Raw genomic sequence first — 18,170 nt, 5'->3', positions numbered from 1 at the left:
ATGTCCAGTTCCCCTGACTTTTCAAAAACCAGCCTGTTCTTCTGGTAATTCTATTCTCACTTCACATATTGCTCAAGCTTAGCTTGTAGAATTTTAAGAACCTTGCTGACATGTGAAATGAGTGCAGCTGTTCAGTAATTTGAACCTTCTTTGGCTTTGTCCTCCTTTAGGAATGGGGCAGAAACTGATCTTTTTCAGTCCAATGGCCACACTTGCATATTGAGTGCAATACTTCAAGAGGACCATCTTTTAAGATTTTAAATAGTTCATCTGGAATTCTATCACCTCTACTAGCCTTATTGTTAACAATGCTTCTTAAGGCTAACTAGATTTTCTTCTCTAGAATATCTCTTCTAGATCAGTAACCACACCATCATGATTATGAGTGATGTTAAGCTCTTTCTGAATTGTTTTTCTGTATATTTTTGTTACTTCTTCATTTTTTCTGCTTCTCTTAATTCCTTATCATTTGTCTTTTATCATGTTTATTTTTACATGAAATATTCCCTTGATATCTCTAATTTTCTTTTTTTTATTATAGTTTTTATTTACAAGATATATGCATGGGTAATTTTATAGCATTGATAATTGCCAAACCTTTTGTTCCAATTTTTCCCTTCTTCCCCCCCTCCCCCAGATGGCAGGTTGACCAATAATGTTACATATGTTAAAGTATAAATTAAATACAATATATGTATACATGTCCAAACAGTTATTTTGCAGTACAAAAAGTTGACTTTGAAATAGTGTCATAGTTATTTCCCAGAATTCTTTTGCTGGGTGTAGGTGGTTCAGTTCATTACTGCTCTATTGAAACTTATTTGGTTCATCTCATTGTTGAAGAGGACCAAGTCCATCATAACTGATCATCATCTAGTACTGTGGTTGAAATATATAATGATCTCCTAGTCCTGCTCATTTCACTCAGCATCAGTTCATGTAAGTCCCTCCAGGCCTTTCTGAAATCATCCTGCTGGTCATTTCTTATAGAACAATAATATTCCATAACATTCATATACCATAATTTATTCAGCCAATCTCCAATTGATGGACATCCACTCAGTTTCCAGTTTCTGGCCACTACAAAGAGAGCTGCCACGAACATTCTTGCACATACAGGTCCCTTTCCCTTCTTTAAAATCTCTTTGGGATATAAGCCCAGTAGTAACACTGTTGGGTCAAAGGGAATGCACAGTTTGATAACTTTTTGATATCTCTAGTTTTCTTGAAGAGATCTCTTGTTTTTCCCATTCTACTGTTTTCTTCTATCTTTCTTTGCTATTCTTTGAAATTCTTCATTCAGTTGGATATATCTTTCCCTTTCTCCTTTCCCACTTACTTTCTGTCTTTCCTCATTTGTAAAGTATATCAAATAGTCATTTTGTTTTCTTGCTCTTTTTTTTCCTTGGAATGTTTTTTTGTTGTTAGTTTTAGTTTTAGGGTTTTTTTTGCTGCTCCTGTATAACATAGAAAACTTCTGTCCATAGTTCTTTGGGCATTCTATTTACTAGAGCTAATCTCTTAAATCTGTTCATCACTTCTACTTTCTATTTTTAAGGGGTAATTTAGATCATACCGAGATGGTTTAATGGTTTTCATTATTCAACCTACTTTATGCAAAAAGAATGTCATGATCTGAACTACAGTCAGTTCCAAGTCTTGTTTTAACTGACTTTATAGAGCTTTTTCTCCTTTGGCTGCAAAATATATAATTATTATAATTTCAATATTGACCATCTGGTGATGTTCATGTATACAGTCACTTTTGTGCTATTGGCATGTAACTGCATAAAGTAATTTCTAATAATTTTCTTTATTTTATCTTATGAATGGTCCTTTTTAAATTTTTGACATTTTTTTTATTTTTTTATTTTTTTAATTGGATTAGTTAATTGTCAAAGTGTTGCCTTTTAGTGGAAATCTCAGGGCCAATCAGCCCTGACCCAGCCTTTGAGGCTCTCAATACTTTTAAAGAGGCTTTGGTTTCATTATGGTAATAAGCAATTTCAAACTCCTCATTAGAATATTCTAAATCAGATAGAGATAATATTCAGAGTTATTAAGGATAATCTCAATCCTATCCTAATCTTTCTTCTTTGAGTAATTAAGTTTTTTCTAAACATTTACTCCCTTAGAGGTGATATAAAGATGTTAGATGCAGACTCTGACAAAATAATTGTCTTTTAGGGGATTCTTAGGTTAACTAACTGCTCAACAACTCTCCATATCAGCAGCAACACCCCCACTGGCAGTGGCTTCAGGGACAGCAGTGGAGCTCTGCACCTCTTAACAAGGGAAAAATTGGGGAGCAAAATGGCAGGAGCCCCATATTCCCAAAGTGGAGGGAAGATTAATTCTCCATAAACTCTTCCTTCCCAATTCTTTACCTTCTAGCTTCTTTTCCACAGAAATCTTTGAAAAAGCCTCCCAGAATTCCAAATTACAAAATGTCGCTAATTGGTAGACTTCTGGGACAAGGCTGCTTGGGCCTCTCTTATCTCCATGGCAACCCAGGGTTATGCACACAATCCAGTCAATTTCACTGCTTCTATAAAGACAGACTGCCATAAAATAATAAACATGAATATTATTTCTTTGATTACTAAAATTTGCATACATATTTGTATTAGGAACCTATGCAACTTTATATGGAATAATGAAAGTTAAATTCTATTTAAATCACTGCAAACTCTCTCCTAATCTTTCTTAGTATACATATGGCTTTACCTAACTGAGTATATATATAAATAGCACAATTTTCTATTCAAATTAATATTCAAGTAATTTTTTGTGATTCCTATTATGAATTCCTTTAAAGAAACAACTTTCTAATCAAATGAGATAATGTATGTAAAGAGATTTGCAAATATTAAGACACTATATAAATTTTAGCTATTTTTATCTAAGAATAAATTATAAAGCAGGGGCCAATCTGCATTGGTAAAGGGAGTTTTCTCAAAAAGCATTCCCATTGCTAATGAAATCACAGATCAAGTAAAAAATAAGTGAATTAAATGGTTCTTTTGCATTGTGTTCTCTATCTGTAGATTACTATTATGTTGAAATACTATTGTGAATTTATCTTATATCTCAGATTTGAAGAACTCATTATTGTAACTAGCAATTTGGGGGGATTGATTGTAATGGTTTATTTGTATAAAATGTGAGGATGGTTGGTTTTTGATACTCAACTCTGGTCATATTACTGTTATCCTGTTATCCCTTTATGAAATGGGAACACATTTCTCTGATTAAATCAAAAGGAACATAACTATTAATAAGGCTGAAAACTAGCCAACTTCCTGAAGGTCTTGAAATAGTTAAGCCTGGAATCATTCATTGAAGTGTGAGAGTTCAGCTCAGTCCAGACCAGACGTGGAGAAGATGAGTAATGGAGAGAGGGATTATATATGAGTCTGTATGCAACAAAAGTGTGCCTGTGTATAAGGGAATTTTTCTCTTCTCTCTCAGTCCCATCTTTAATCATGGTGCCCTGAATCAGAGCAATATGATGAACAGAAGATATCACATCCAGAAGGGAGCAGGGACACACATGAACACAGAAAGGCAGAATTCTAGTAGCTTCAAGCTATGGATTCAAGAGAAAACCAACCTTAGAAATTGACATTTAAGCAACAGAAAAAAAAATAAGCAACCAGGAAAAGATATTTATAGGAAAGAAAGACCATCACATCAAGAATTTATAGTTCTAGAGATGAGTTGCCTTTCCCATGGTTGTCCCTATTCTTCCCAATGATACTGTATATTTTGGAAAGAGTATGTCCCGGATTTGGGATTAGGGGAGAGAGGGTAAATATTTTTTTATTTACTGTTCTCACTCTAATATCTTTAAAAATGTCTCTGCTATGAGATATTGTTGTGTCTACTGAGTAAGTATGGAAGGGAAATAACTGATGGGAATTCATAAGCTATGATAATTAGAATTCCATATCCCCATATTCTAACCTAGAACCTGACAATAGTAGTTACTAGCTAAGAACTCACTCACAAAAGCTGATGTAAGTCATGGAGAAACTCCTGAAAGGTACACTGTGTAAATAGAAACCCTAAGTAAATAAAACTCTTATCAACTGCTTCTTAATTTAACTATGACTCTCTCTTAGCTCTAAATAGAAAATTTGTGCTCATGTTTCTTTTAAAATCAAAAGCTCTGGGGATAAATTCACTGTAATTAACCCTCTGGCTTTACTATAATAGGATTTTAGGCAGATCAGAATTAAAATGTCAGTTATAGTTTGCCTTTTTGTTTTCTTAATATTAGTCTTTAAATGCCTTAAGGGAAACTTGACTTGGGACCTAGTCTGCCAATTCCTGGAAGGGCCTCAGGATCTTTAAGACCTTTGAATAGCATTCTATATACTTTTTTCATTCACATTCCATAAAACACATTTTTGTTCCACATAACTGTTTTATTCCAAATTGCTTTTTTAAATGTACCTTATGGAGCAGCTAGTTGGTGCAGTGGATACAGCATTACCCTTGAAGTCAGGAGGACCTGAGTTCAAATCTGTCCCAGACACTTAACACTTAAAAAAAGTAAGAAATAAAAATACACCTTATTCCATTCTTTGGTCTTTCCAAATGAAAGCAATGAAGAATGCAGCTATATCAGATATAGGGGAATAATAATCTATAATTAACCTTTTCCAATCAGGAGAAAGTTTTCCAAGCAACCATCCAATTTTATAGCACTGGTTCTTCATATAACAGATTCATTTGAGAGGAAGAATATTTTCAGATTATATATAATAAAATTCTCAGCTGTTCACTGAACCTGGTTTATCATGGACTAATCCCAATGTAAAATATACCTAACTGTGAAATGGTAAATAGGATGGCTGTAGATTGAAAAAGAACTTCAAGTGCCAGAACTCCAGGCACCACTACCTCCTGATTGCTACTAGAATTATAGAGTGAGGCATTCAGCAGAATAACCAGACTGAGTCTCCTTTTGCATGAAGACATGTGTAGAAAACTGATTTCATTGCTCAACCATATCCAAGAATTCTATCTGGATCTTCTCCTCGCTCATTTTGGGTACCATCTCTATAACTGTGTAACTGGGAAGGCTGACCAAATGATATAACTGGCAATGTTTGTATTACCTCCTTTTGGTAAATAAGCTTGGAAATACATTATGAGGCTATGTAACGACCACACTTTCCTCCATGCTTTTGAAGTCACCTAGTTATTATGTATTATTATTGTTATTATTACAAATAATAATGATTAGCATAATCCATATACATAATAATAAAATAACCAAAATTTTTACCAGTTCTTAGAATTATTAGAGTTCCTCAAAAGATCCAGCCTTCTTGGAAGGAAGCAAACAACCAATGAAGGTACTTCCTATAAGGCCTTTATTTTTTTAAACTAAAACCCACCCACTTTCATGAAGTGGTATTTGGAGCATTTGAGGGACTACCTTGCCTGCTCTCTAGGAGCATGTTTTAGGAATATGCATAGGAATCTGGGCATAAAATACTATAAAATCCTCCACTCCCAGAGGCTTATCATTGTGTGCAGTTTTAATTTGATGCAAATCTGTAGGCAAGTAGATGGTAAAGGATAAAGCATGGGGCCTGCAATCAGGAAAACCTGAGTTCAAATTCTGAATGGGACACTTACTAAATGAATGACACTGAACAATTCAACTTTTTTCTGTCTGCCTTTGGTTCCTCACCTGTAAAAGAGGGATCATAACAGTAACTAACTCATAGTGATGAGATCCTGAATATTGTTTTGTAGAGAAAACTAAAGAATTGATCTCCGAGGCAAGCAGACAGAAGGCTCTGATAGAGATCAGTTCTGCGTGTGGTCCCTCTGGGGAGGTGATCCAATCTCAAATCCAAGTAATGTCAGACCCCTGAGGCTCATCCTCTGTTGAGATCTCCAGCAGCCTTACCTTGCCATGCCCTATCAGGAATCCCAGTCATGTCCCTGAGGTTAAATTTTCCTTATAAAACCTACTTATGGGCCATCCTATGGCTGCTGTCTTTCTTTGAGTCAGCCCAAAACACACTCTGTCTCCTGGTGTCTTTCCTCTTCTCCTTCTCCATGCCATGGGGTATCTCCCCTAACTCCACAAGACTTCCCAACCCCCTTCTCCTCCTTACAGATAACTATCTTTTAGGGTGCTAAATTCTTTTCAGCATTTCTACTGGATAATTGTGAGTTCCGCTAATAAACTTGTCTTTCATCTGCTCTTTCACTCTATTTCATATCTACCCATTCCTGGAGTCTATTGTATCCCTTCATTTTGTCTGTAACCTATTCTCCTAAATAAATCTATCTTTTGCCAAAGAAAATGGCCATTGTGAATTCTTCACATGACTGAACCCCAAATTTTGGTGACTGCCATCATCTGGTGACAAACCCACATCATAGATCACATCAATAGGGCTGTTGTGAGAATCAAATGAAGTAATATTTGTAAAGTGTTTAGCACAGTGCCTGGAATAAGTAGGTGCTTCATAAATGCTTTCTTCCTAGCTTCCTCACTTCCTAATAGTTCCAACAAGGAGCTTCACAGGGTAACATACAGCCCATGTCCTGAATATAAGTATTCAAATATATTCATATTCAATATTCAAATATTCATAAATATGAAATAAAATATTGCATCTAAAAGAACTTTGAAAAATGTAAAATGTTAAACTGCAAATATGACAATATCATCATCTGCATTGTCATCATCATGACAGGTTTCTCAGAGGTACCCTTGAAGAACAAAATGCAGTGCCATTTAGCAGCTGAAATATCTTACTCTAACCCTTATGTGGGAAAAGGAAAAGCAGGATTTATTGTACTCATATCCCTAACTTATTAATATCCACCTCAAATACTCTATTTAAAATTTTTTTAATTAAAACTTTATTTTCAAAACATATGCACAGATAATTTTTCATAGCCTTGTGTTCCAAACTTTTCCCTCCTTCCTCCCACCCCCTCCCCAAGATGGCAAGTGATCCAATATATATATAAACAAAAAAAGTCAAATCAAAAGGGAAAGAAAATAAGACAACAAAATGCAAGTGAACAACAACAAAAAGAGTGAGAATGCTACGTTGTGTTCTACACTGTTCCCATGGTCCACTCTCTGGGTGTACATGGCTCTCTTCATCACTGAATAGTTGGAACTGGTTTGAATCATTTCATTGTTGAGAAGAACCATATCCATCAGAACTGCTCATCGTATAAACTTGTTGCCATGTATAATGATTTTCTGGTTCTGCTCATTTCACTCAGCATCAGTTCATGTAAGTCTCTCCAGGCCTCTCTGTATTCATCCTGCTGGTCATTTCTTACAGAACAATAATATTCCATAACATTCATATGCCACAATTTATTCAGCTATTCCTCAGCTGATGGACTCAGTTTCCAATTAACAGCCACTACCAAAAGGGCTGCCACAAAAATTTTGGCACATACAGGTCCCTTTCCCTTCTTTAGTATTTCTTTGGTCTATAAGCCTAGTAGAAACACTGGTGGATCAAAGGGTATGCACAGTTTGATCACTTTTTGAGCATAGTTCCAAATTGCTCTCCAGAATAGTTGAATACGTTCACAGTTCCACCAACAATGCATTAGTGCCCCAGTTTTCCTGCATCCCCTCCAACATTTGTCATTATCTTTTCCTGTCAGCCAATCTGACAGGCGTGCAGTGGTGCCCCAGAATTGTCTTAATTTGCATTTCTCTAATCAATAGTGATTTAGAGCACCTTTTCATATGACTAGAAATGGTTTGATTTCTTCATATGAAAATTGTCTATTCACATCTTTTGACCATTTATCAATTGGAGAATGGCTTGAATTCTTATGAATTTGAGTCAATTCTCTATATATTTTAGAAATGCACCTCATACATTCTAAAAACAAAATTCTGTTTAGGTTGTGATCAACTTTTGGATCCCTATCAGTTGCTAAGGCTGGAGAAGATCCTCAAGAGATACCAAACTATGTAGGTCAAAAATAAAGAAATCAGCTGGGACCTTTGTGTCCAAGATTGTTCCTATGCCCTACAGCTTCGGCATCCTCAATGTTGTGCCACAGTTCCTTTTTGTTGTTCTGCCTCAGTTTCCCTAAATTGTTCTGCCTCAATCCCCCTGGTTGTAACCCCCCTTTCTGACCATTAGGACTGAGATAATTAGAGCTGGGAGCACTCCCAGAACCATAAATTGCAGATAAATTACTGGGAGATATGCTTACATATCTCTAAATTCCAGACTTTCGTCTCTACTGACTATCCCCTTCACTCCCAGTTTATCTGAATTTATGGTCCTACCCCTAACTTGTCAGAAGGGAACTGAAGACCCCTCCTAGAAAATCCCCCCTCATCAATGCTAGGACTCCACCCCTTGCTTTTGTCTCTCCTGATTTTAGAGCTACATATAAAAATTATTAGAATCCCATAATAGATGCTGGATTCTTAGAGAGGAAAGTCCAGTTCAGCCCTGGAGGCAGAATAGATTCTGCTCTGCCTCCAGACTATCTCTCCCTCTCAGAAACCCAAATAAAATATTTAAAACTCTCTGATCTCTATCTTGCCTCATTTTCTCTGGCATTACATCCAGAGTCCCACTCTTGGGGGTATTAAATTGGCAAGAAAGCTTCCCTTCAAAGACACACCAACATATTTCAGAAAACAACAAGCAGTAGAACTGTAGGCATGATGTTCTGCTGTAAGAGTGCAATTCTTAAGAACAATGATAAGAGCAGATATTTGGAGATAGCATCTCATTTTTGTGAAGCCTTTAAGCTGTGTGAAGTGCGTAGTATAATCATCATTAGCTTCATTTTATAGATGAGGAAGCCAACATTCTGAAGTGCCAAATATTCATTATGACACAATTAATAAGTGTCTGAGCACTTGAAACCTGATTTCCCAACCCAAGTTCAGTTATCTAGCTGGTATACTACTCTGTGATAGATGTAGTGATGCAATGGGACACATCCTCACCAACTTTTTTTTCTTTCCCTTGAAATCAATCTTGCTAGCCTACAAAATCCACAGTAGTAATATGTTGCTAGTGGTCTGATCTGACCTCATGTTAGTCTCTTACCTTGGCACTAAGCAAGTCACTGTTGCAGGAAACCAAATTTTTTTAAACAACAACTCATTCAAAATTGATGGGAAGCAGGAAAAAAAAATCTATAGTGTAACCTGAATTAGTAAAATTGCTTAAGTAGGCAACAGAGAATAAATGTTAAAAAAAAAAAAAAAATCAGAGAAGCAAGTCATTTGACCTAGGGGAGCAAGAAGATGCTGTCAAAGAAATATACACAGAGTCTCTAAGAATTGTATTTTAGTGCCCTATTAAAGGGTATATATTTTATTAATATTTCAAGCAATGGCAAGGAATATCATCAATAAGAATTCCCTTACATCAGCCAAGAAATATAACTTAAAGGAAATCTAAAGCTTTACATACTTGATGGAGTTCTAGAGATTTCTAAGCAATTATTTTTACACATCTTATGTTACAGTTATAAATCAAGAACAATGTTTATCTAGCAGAAAAGAAAAATAATTCAAAGATCTATCTGTAGTGTTGTCATATCAGTAACATATAATATTAGGGACTGAAGGATAAAATCAAAAAATTTCCATTACAGAGATCTAAACACTGTAAATTATTAGAATGGGAGGTCTTTATGTAATACTACTAAAATATTCTAGTATATTATAATCAATTGGTAAAAAAGCAATCAATCTTAATTCTACTATTAATGGCCTAAGTGAGAGGCCTATTTTAGACAGCTATACCATTAATTCCTTTTAATTCTACTTTACCTATACTTGTAAGACTTTAATAATCTGTTTCTCCAACCATTCTCTTTGACCAGTAGCCACAGTAAGGACATCTGCCTCTTTCCTTTATTCACAGATTTCCCCTTCTCACATCTGGGATATTACTCACGTTGCAGCTAACAAGGTTTTTTGCCTTAATAGGGAGAACAAGTGTTATGCCACCGTTTTCTTTTATTGTCCTGACTCAGTTTCCCTAATTATCCTGACCCAGTCCTGACTCATTTTCTCTGCTTCAGTTTATAATTTTCAGCTCAAAGCTCAGTCCTGCAAAACTTCCCCTCCCTCTTTATCAGAATATTTGATAAGGATAAAAGATCTTATGTTTTAGAATATCAGAATGCCTCTCCCCATCCCAAGCTATCTGAATGTCAGATACTCTCTTATCAAAATGCCTCTCCCCATGTCTGGGGTGCCTCCCCTATTATGTCATCCCTGTCTCCAGTCAGAGTCCCCTTCCCCCTCTCCTCAGAGTCCCCTGACTCCGCCCCTGCCTCAATCTACCCCTTGTGTCTGAGCCACATATCATAGAGTCATTGAGAACTCTCATTGCTGGATTCTTGGAGAGGATAGTCTTATTCAGCCCTGGGACCAAACCATGGCTCCATCTGGTCCCAGTAAATCTCTCCCATTTAATAAATTATTAAATACTCTCTAATTTCTATTTTGCCTCAGTTTCTCCAGCATTACACAAGGAACCTAGTTGAGACCTCTTAGAGGCACAGCAACATGCTTCAGGAGCCTCTGGTCTTCTGGTAGCTTTCTCGGTTGTTTCTATATTTGTGTTCCCCTACAATGTAGACTAGGCTTGTCTTTGGATAAATCTTTTTTTTTTTTTTTTTTTTTTTAATATATTCTTTTTTTCCTTTGGAGAAATTTTAAGCAGTCTTAAGAACTCTGCAGCCAGTTACCTGAAATCCAGAGGATAGAAAATACCAAATATTCTGTATAGTGATATCTTTTTGTTACAAGGTCAGCAAGAACTGACCATGCTTTCTAGATATTTCCATATTGTCTTTATTAAAAGTCATATCTCTCAGGCAGTGAATCGTGACCCCAGCTATATGTAATCTTCTCTTTACTTGGAGTGCCATTTTCTTTCCTGTGAATACATTCCATAGGAATAATTTTAGGTTGCTTATATTTTGTAAGATATTTTGGAGCTGGGGAGCTAGATTTTTTTTTTTCTAAAAGCTGTGGCAATTTACTTTTTTATCTGGAGCTGCCTCAGTACATTTTCTCTGGATCAGCCTATTGTTTTTCAAATGGAGCTATTTAACTACACTTTAAAACCTTAATCACTCTAGCTATCATTGAATGGCCAATAATAGCCCCCAGTCCAAACCTCTATGGCTCATTGTTTTAAATTTTGATGGCTTAGCATGAATGTAAATAACAATTATTTTCTGTACTGGTTGGAAACTTCAGGGTCTTCCTCTCCCAGATTGCTATTTTTTGTGATGATAAATTAGGCCATCTTTTGTCTCAATTCCAGCCTAACCCTTGGTCACTGAATGGGCTTGCCACAGCTGACTGAGGTCTGAGAAATGAACTTGCTTTAGAAAGGCCAAGGTCATCCTTTATCCCAGGCCATCCCAGGTCATCTGGATTTTTCTGGATTTTTATGACTCTGGAGGAGAGAGTCTGACTTTCTAAGCTCTGCCTCACTTTAATGAACCAAATAAGACATCAGCCTCATAAAGTCTTTGGTTAAATTACAAAGACAACAATACTTTTCCACATTCTTGAAAAACTGACTTTTTCATGCACTTATTTAATTCTTATGTTACTTAAATCCTAGGACTTTAAGTTGAAGAGGTCTTATAAGTTATCTGGTTCTATTCTCTTTTTTTATTGATAAGGAAACTAAAGATAATAAGTAGTGTAATGCCAGAGAAACTGAGGTAAGATAGAGATTAGAGAGTTTTAATATTTTATTTGAAAGGGAGAGATTTACTGGGACCAAATGGATCCATGATCTGATCCCAGGGTTGAATGAGACTATCCTCTGCAAGAATGCAAACAATGTGAGTTCTCAATGACCTATATACACATGGCTCAGACTCAGAGGGGTATACTGAGGCAGGGGCAGAGTCAGGGTGCTGAGAGCAGGACCGGAACTCTGATAATCCAGTTCTGACAAGGTGAGGGGAGGCATGGGGGACATCTGATAATTGGGATTACAGTATGGGGAGAGGCACCCAACATTCTGATGATGCCTAAGACAGAAGGTCTTTCTCCTTATCTGGATCATCATGATTAGGAGGGAAGGGTGGTTGAGCAGAACAATTATAAACTGAGACAGAACAATTATAAACTGAGGCAGAACAATTCAGGGTTACTGAGGCAGGACAATCTAGGGAAACTGAGTCAGAACAATAAAAGACAACTGTGGAACAACAGGAGGAGTGGTGTTGCAGGATTGAACAGAACAATTAGGAATTGAGGCAGAACAATTTAAGGGAAACTGAGTCAGGACAATTAGGGAAACTGAGGACAATAAAAGGGAACTGTGGCACAACAGTAGCAGTCAGAATTTTTGAATTCAGATCAACTAATTTCATTACACTTTCAACTATATTCCTCCATACACAGATGTCCCATAATCTCATGTTTTTTTGCTTTGTTTTGTTTTTTAATAGGTACAATTTAGCTCTTTTCTATTTAAAGGATAAAATGACATTAAATTATACCTCAGGGAAACCCAGAGACTGATCCAAGAATGTGAAGCTAATGAATGAAAAAACAATAATCTTCATAAAACACAGGAAATGAGTACCATTTGGTTTATGTTACCTTAGCCACTGTCTCAGATTTTATCAATAATTCCTGGGGAATTGACTTCTTCATCTTTTTTTTTTTTTTTTAAAGGCAATTGGGGTTAAGTGACTTGCCCAGAGTCACACAGCTAGAAAGTGTTAAGTGTCTGAGGCCAGATTTGAACTCGGTTCCTTCTGACTTCAGGGTTGGTGTTCTCTCCACTGAGCCATCTAGCTGCTCCTGGGGGTATTGACTTGAAATACTTCATCATTACCTTTCTGGATGACAATTTAATATTTGCCATCTAAATTGCATTTATATTTGTCATGGATGAGAACTTAGGAAAAAATAACTAGGAGATGAAGATGGAATTTTTAAAAATCCTAATGAAGTAAGAACTATGAGAATATATTAATAATTTTTGTTAATTTGTATGAAAGTTGCCCATAAAATCATCAAGAAAATAAACAAATGAGCATACAAGGAGAAATCTTCAATAGCAACAGCAGAACATCTGATTAAAATTATTCCACCCGATGAGGAAAATTAATATTGGATTGTATAATTTATTACCAATATTTCTATGTGAATCTATCAGTTTTCTCAGATTCCTAATCTCTGAAGGTCAAGCAACTTTTGAAGGGTGACAAAAAGTGAGGTAATCCACTCCCAGCCTGGAAGGTTTCACTGCACTGGACTTTTACTTTTGTTTACATAACTAGCTTCACCCTCAGGGAATGTCCTTTTGTCCTTGCTCTCTCCCTCTTAATGATTTGGAGGTGACTTATTCTAGAAAAGGGAGACCAAGCCAATAAAAACCTGATTGAGATGGCTTATGTTTTTCTGGCCAAGTTTGCTAGAGGCAAGCTGGGTTTCATAAATCAGCTAATATTCCATCCCCTAAGTGCCAGAGAAAGGTGGGTTAGCCACATTTGAAGGCTCTTTTCCCTAGTTATAGATCAATTTGTCCAAGTCCTCTCTCTCCTAACATGAAGTAATGGGGAGAAACACTTTAGGACTCTTGGCCCACCTCTTCATTAGGATATTCTCCAATTAGGATTTATTTTTGATTTTTTTTTTTTTTTCTGAGGCTGGATTAAGTGACTTGCCCAGGGTCACACAGCTAGGAAGTGTTAAGTTTCTTTGACCAGATTTGAAGTCGGGTCCTCCTGAATTCAGGGCTGGTGCTCTAGCCACTGAGCCACCTAGCTGCCCCCCCCCCCAATTAGGATTGCCAGGGTAAATCCCAATGATCTATGGTCAGGCCAATCAGAAGAAAGATCCACAAGATATAAAATGCATGATGGAGCTTCTCACTGGTCTTTGGCACAAATGGAGTCTTGCCATTGACCTGTTCTTTATTAATAGATCATGTGCCTTATCAACAAATGATATTATAGTTGGAGAAATGGCCTCATTTTATTTATTGATTAATTTTTACTTTCTATATTAGAATGAATCAATTTAATTCAATTCAACAAATACTTATTCATCCTCTACTATGTATAAAATACTCCATTACATATGAAACATGAAAAAATCACAAGGGTTAAGTTAGTTAGGATATTCCTTATCAGTTGATTCCTTATCCCCATCCCAATTGATATAATCACAAAAGGAGCAGTTGACAGAGACAAGGTGTTAATATGAAGTGTAAAAATAGTTCTATAATATTACTCTCCCTCCTTTACAAGATGGAATAAGTTCTCCCTATATAATTAGGGTTTTTTGTCCTTTATTTTTGAAATTTTGATGTTTTGAATAACATCACAGGGTGATACTTTGACTCATGGGTAAATTGGATGTAAATAAAGTAGAATTGCACAAAATCATGAGCCTTCCTGTCTCTTATAGCATCCAATGGCTAGGAAGAAATCAAGATGATTTGGAGATGGCCCAGGATGCAAGAGATGATCATGGTGTCTTTTATGTCTAAGTGTTAGCTGCTTTCATGACTTCATGATGGTTGGGAAAATTGTTCTCATCTGCCCATTCTGTCAGGGGAAGTCTTTCTGCACTTGGGGAGCATCACCCTAATTTACTAATGGATTGGAGACCTGTCAGTTGCCCTCAGTCTGGTTTAGCTCATCTTCCAAAGTTTATTAGGGTATGCCTTCTGAGCATGTCATGAAGAGGTCTCCTAAATTATCTGGGAGAAACTAAAACATTAGGAAGATAATGGCCTTGGTCACATAGATAATAGATAATAGGTAGATAGGTAATAGATAATAAGTAGCTTTTTGGAGCATAGGAGAAAATTGGAGAATCAAATAGACATCAAAGGTGGAGTTGCAGCCCTGAAGTAGGAGCAGCAAGTCCTCACTACCAGAGGTGTTAATCCTTTTTAAACACCCCATACACACCAATTAGAAAGGTGCCATTGGCTGGCCAAAGACTTTAGACATACTTTTGGTGGTCTATAAAAAGATTTGCCATTTCCTAGGCAGAGAGAGGAAGCCCCAAAGAATTCAAACCCTTGTAGTCTAGAGAAAAGCCAACTATTAAAGAATCCATAGGTTGAATGGAAATCACTGTTTGCCTTTCCCCTTATAATTCTGCCAGAATAAGGAAGTGAGCATAGGAGATTTCTCTCTCCTCCCCCTTACCAGGAGCCATGATGAATTACTTCAGGGCCACTCAGTAGCAGGCAAAAGCAATTAGTGGAAGACTTTGCAAAAAAAAATGTGAACAAGGACGGCAGAACCTTATCAGTAAGAAGTCAGTCTACAGAAAAGAATAGTCTCTGAGAGGCCTGATGAGGAACTTGCAGCTCAGCAACCTTCCCAGGAGAGATGCTATTCTTAGAGGAATACCAGCAGAAAACAAATAATATTAAGGGCTACTGTGTAGGAATTTTCAGTTGCTTTAATCACATGTGTTCCTTATGTGTATATCTCACTACCACTTTTCCCACTGATGTTACATGTATTGGTAGGAGAGTATATCTCAAGTTATGGGGCAAATATTTTGTAGCTATCATTCTTTTTTTTTTTTTTTTTTTTTTTTTTTTCAGGTATTTTTTTTTTTTAATTTTTTATTTTATTTTATAATTATAACATTTTTTGACAGTACATATGCATGGGTAATTTTTTACAACATTATCCCTTGCACTTACTTCTATTCAGATTTTTTCCCTTCCTCCCCCAACCCCCTCCCCCAGATGGCAAGCAGTCTTATATATGTTAAATATATTACAGTATAATTTAGATACAATATATGTGTGTAGAACCGAATTTTTTGTTGCACAGGAAGAATTGGATTCAGAAGGTAAAAATAACAGTTTACATTCATTTCCCAGTGTGTAGCTATCATTCTTACTATATCATTTTAATAAACACCTTCAATTGAGCTGATTGAGTAAACTGGCTTACTATTAAAGATAAACATAACAATGGGGGCTCCAAAGCTATAGATTTAGGAATAGAGACCTATATAGTACTTTGAATCTGGAATATTTGCCCTCTGAAGATCTAACTACAATGTGAATTAGGGGAATGTCCTCAGAAAGGGTGCTACAAAACACCCCCTTAAAGAGATTATATTCTTTTAACTGGAGGGGGAACATAACTTGTGCATAGAGCAATATAGTATAAATGAAAGTGAGGAGGGAGAGAATGCTAAAAAAAGAAGGGAGAAGAAAAAGTACAAAAGGTATTATATCTAACCTGAGAATTTCTGGAAGACAAGATTCCTTGGGATAGGAAAGAAATACAGTATATTCTAAGCCAGAGTGGGGACATCAGCCCAAAGGCCATATAAAGCCTGTGAAATCATTCGGTCTGGCCTGGTCAAGGCAACTACAGGGGACAATAACCTCCCACTGCTTGAGTTTTTTAGGTTGATAATTTTGTATGGCCCACAAATGATGTTTTAAATATCCAAATATCCCCATCCCTGTTCTAGGCAAATTTGTGTGACTATGTAGAGGTTGACAATCAAGTGTTAAGTTCTGGAAATCTTAAATAGTTCATTTTAGCTAAAACAGAGGTCATAAAGGAGAATAGGATGAAATAAAGCTAAAAAAGTGGGACCCAGATTGTGGAGGGCCTTCTTTGACGGGATAAGTTCATATTTTATACAATAGATAGTGGAAAGCCACTGAATTCTTTTTTTTTTTTTTTTTTATAGAAATAGAATGATGCATTCAGACTTGTACCATAGTGATATTATTTTTTCAACTGTATGAAGGATATATTTGAAAGGTGAAAGACTGGAGGCAGTGAGATCAACTTTAAAATTATAGAAATAATTTAAGAAAAAAAAAAGAAATAATTCAGATGAAAGGTGATAAAGGCCTGAACTAAATTGGTGGCCTTGTGAGTATAAAGAAGGGGATGGATGCAAGAAAAGTTGTGGAGAAAGAATCATTCTTAGAAACTTGAGAAGGAAGAAGAAATACAGAAAAGGAGGGGAAAAAAATGATCAATGGAGGTAAATACCTTGAATAAAAATTTTGTTTTTGTATATAACCAGTGTGTGGACTATGCTTTAGTTACAAGGGAGGTATTGTTTTTTATTTTAATGGAAAGAAGAACCAGAGCTGGGTGTAGAGGTAGGGGGCAGGACTTGTAATAGCAATGCTTAAAAAAGAAGAAAAGGGGAAAAAAGGTTTTAAATATATAAAAGAGAACAGAAGGAAATTCAGAAAAACACACAATCACAACAGCATTGATATCAACATGTGGAATTTTATCTTTTTGTTTAAAGCAGCTGTTTATAATAGATTTACTATTTCATATGCAATCCTTTGTGTTCTTTGTACATAAAAATGCTCATCTAAATTCAGATTTTTAAAAATTATTTTAAAAAAAATGGCCTTATGAATCCCAAAAATTTTTTTTTTCTTTTTTTTTTTTTTTTTTTTAATGGAAAAGGACCTATATGAACAAAAATATAGCAGCTCTTTTCTCAGGGTAAAAAAATTGGAAACTAAAGGATTGCCCACCAATTGGGAAATGGCTGAATAAATTATGGCATGTGATTATGATAGAATTATTATTCTATAAGAAATTATGAGCAGGATGCTCTCAGAAAAACCTGGAAAGTCTTTCATGAATGCAAGCAAAGTGAAACGTACTCTTGAGTAATAGCAATGTTCTGGGCTGATCAGCTGTGAATAACTTTGCTACTCTCAATAATGTAATATGTGGGACGGGTGCTAGATCCCCTTGCCTAAATTAACTAATCAGAGATATTGTCAAGTACAAGGAGAAAGCTTTTATTTAGTCCCCAAAGGGAGAGGCCCAGCACACACAAAGCCTCCCAGATCTTGCCATATGCTCAACCAGACCAGCAGTAAGTAGAACACCTGGTTAAATAGCAAAAGACCCAAGCCCAAGCCTTTTCACTGGACAGTGTCTGCTTCCTGTGGGTCACGTTGCTTCCTGTGGGTCATGTTGCTTCCTGTGGGTCACGTCACTTCCTGTAACTTTATTGAGGGTTTAATCTTCAGCTCTGGGAATAGGAATTTAGGCCTAGTCTCAGACTTCTTGAGAAAACTTCATACCACCAGTCCCATTGAGTGATAATCCACAACTACTCTGCAGGATTTATAATGAAAAATCTTATCTAGATCCAG

This window comes from Sminthopsis crassicaudata, chromosome 5 (genome assembly GCF_048593235.1).
Source record: "Sminthopsis crassicaudata isolate SCR6 chromosome 5, ASM4859323v1, whole genome shotgun sequence".
In the NCBI taxonomy this organism is placed as follows: Eukaryota; Metazoa; Chordata; class Mammalia; order Dasyuromorphia; family Dasyuridae; genus Sminthopsis; species Sminthopsis crassicaudata.
The sequence above is the reverse complement of the archived record's forward strand: the minus strand, read 5'-3'. Positions refer to the sequence as shown.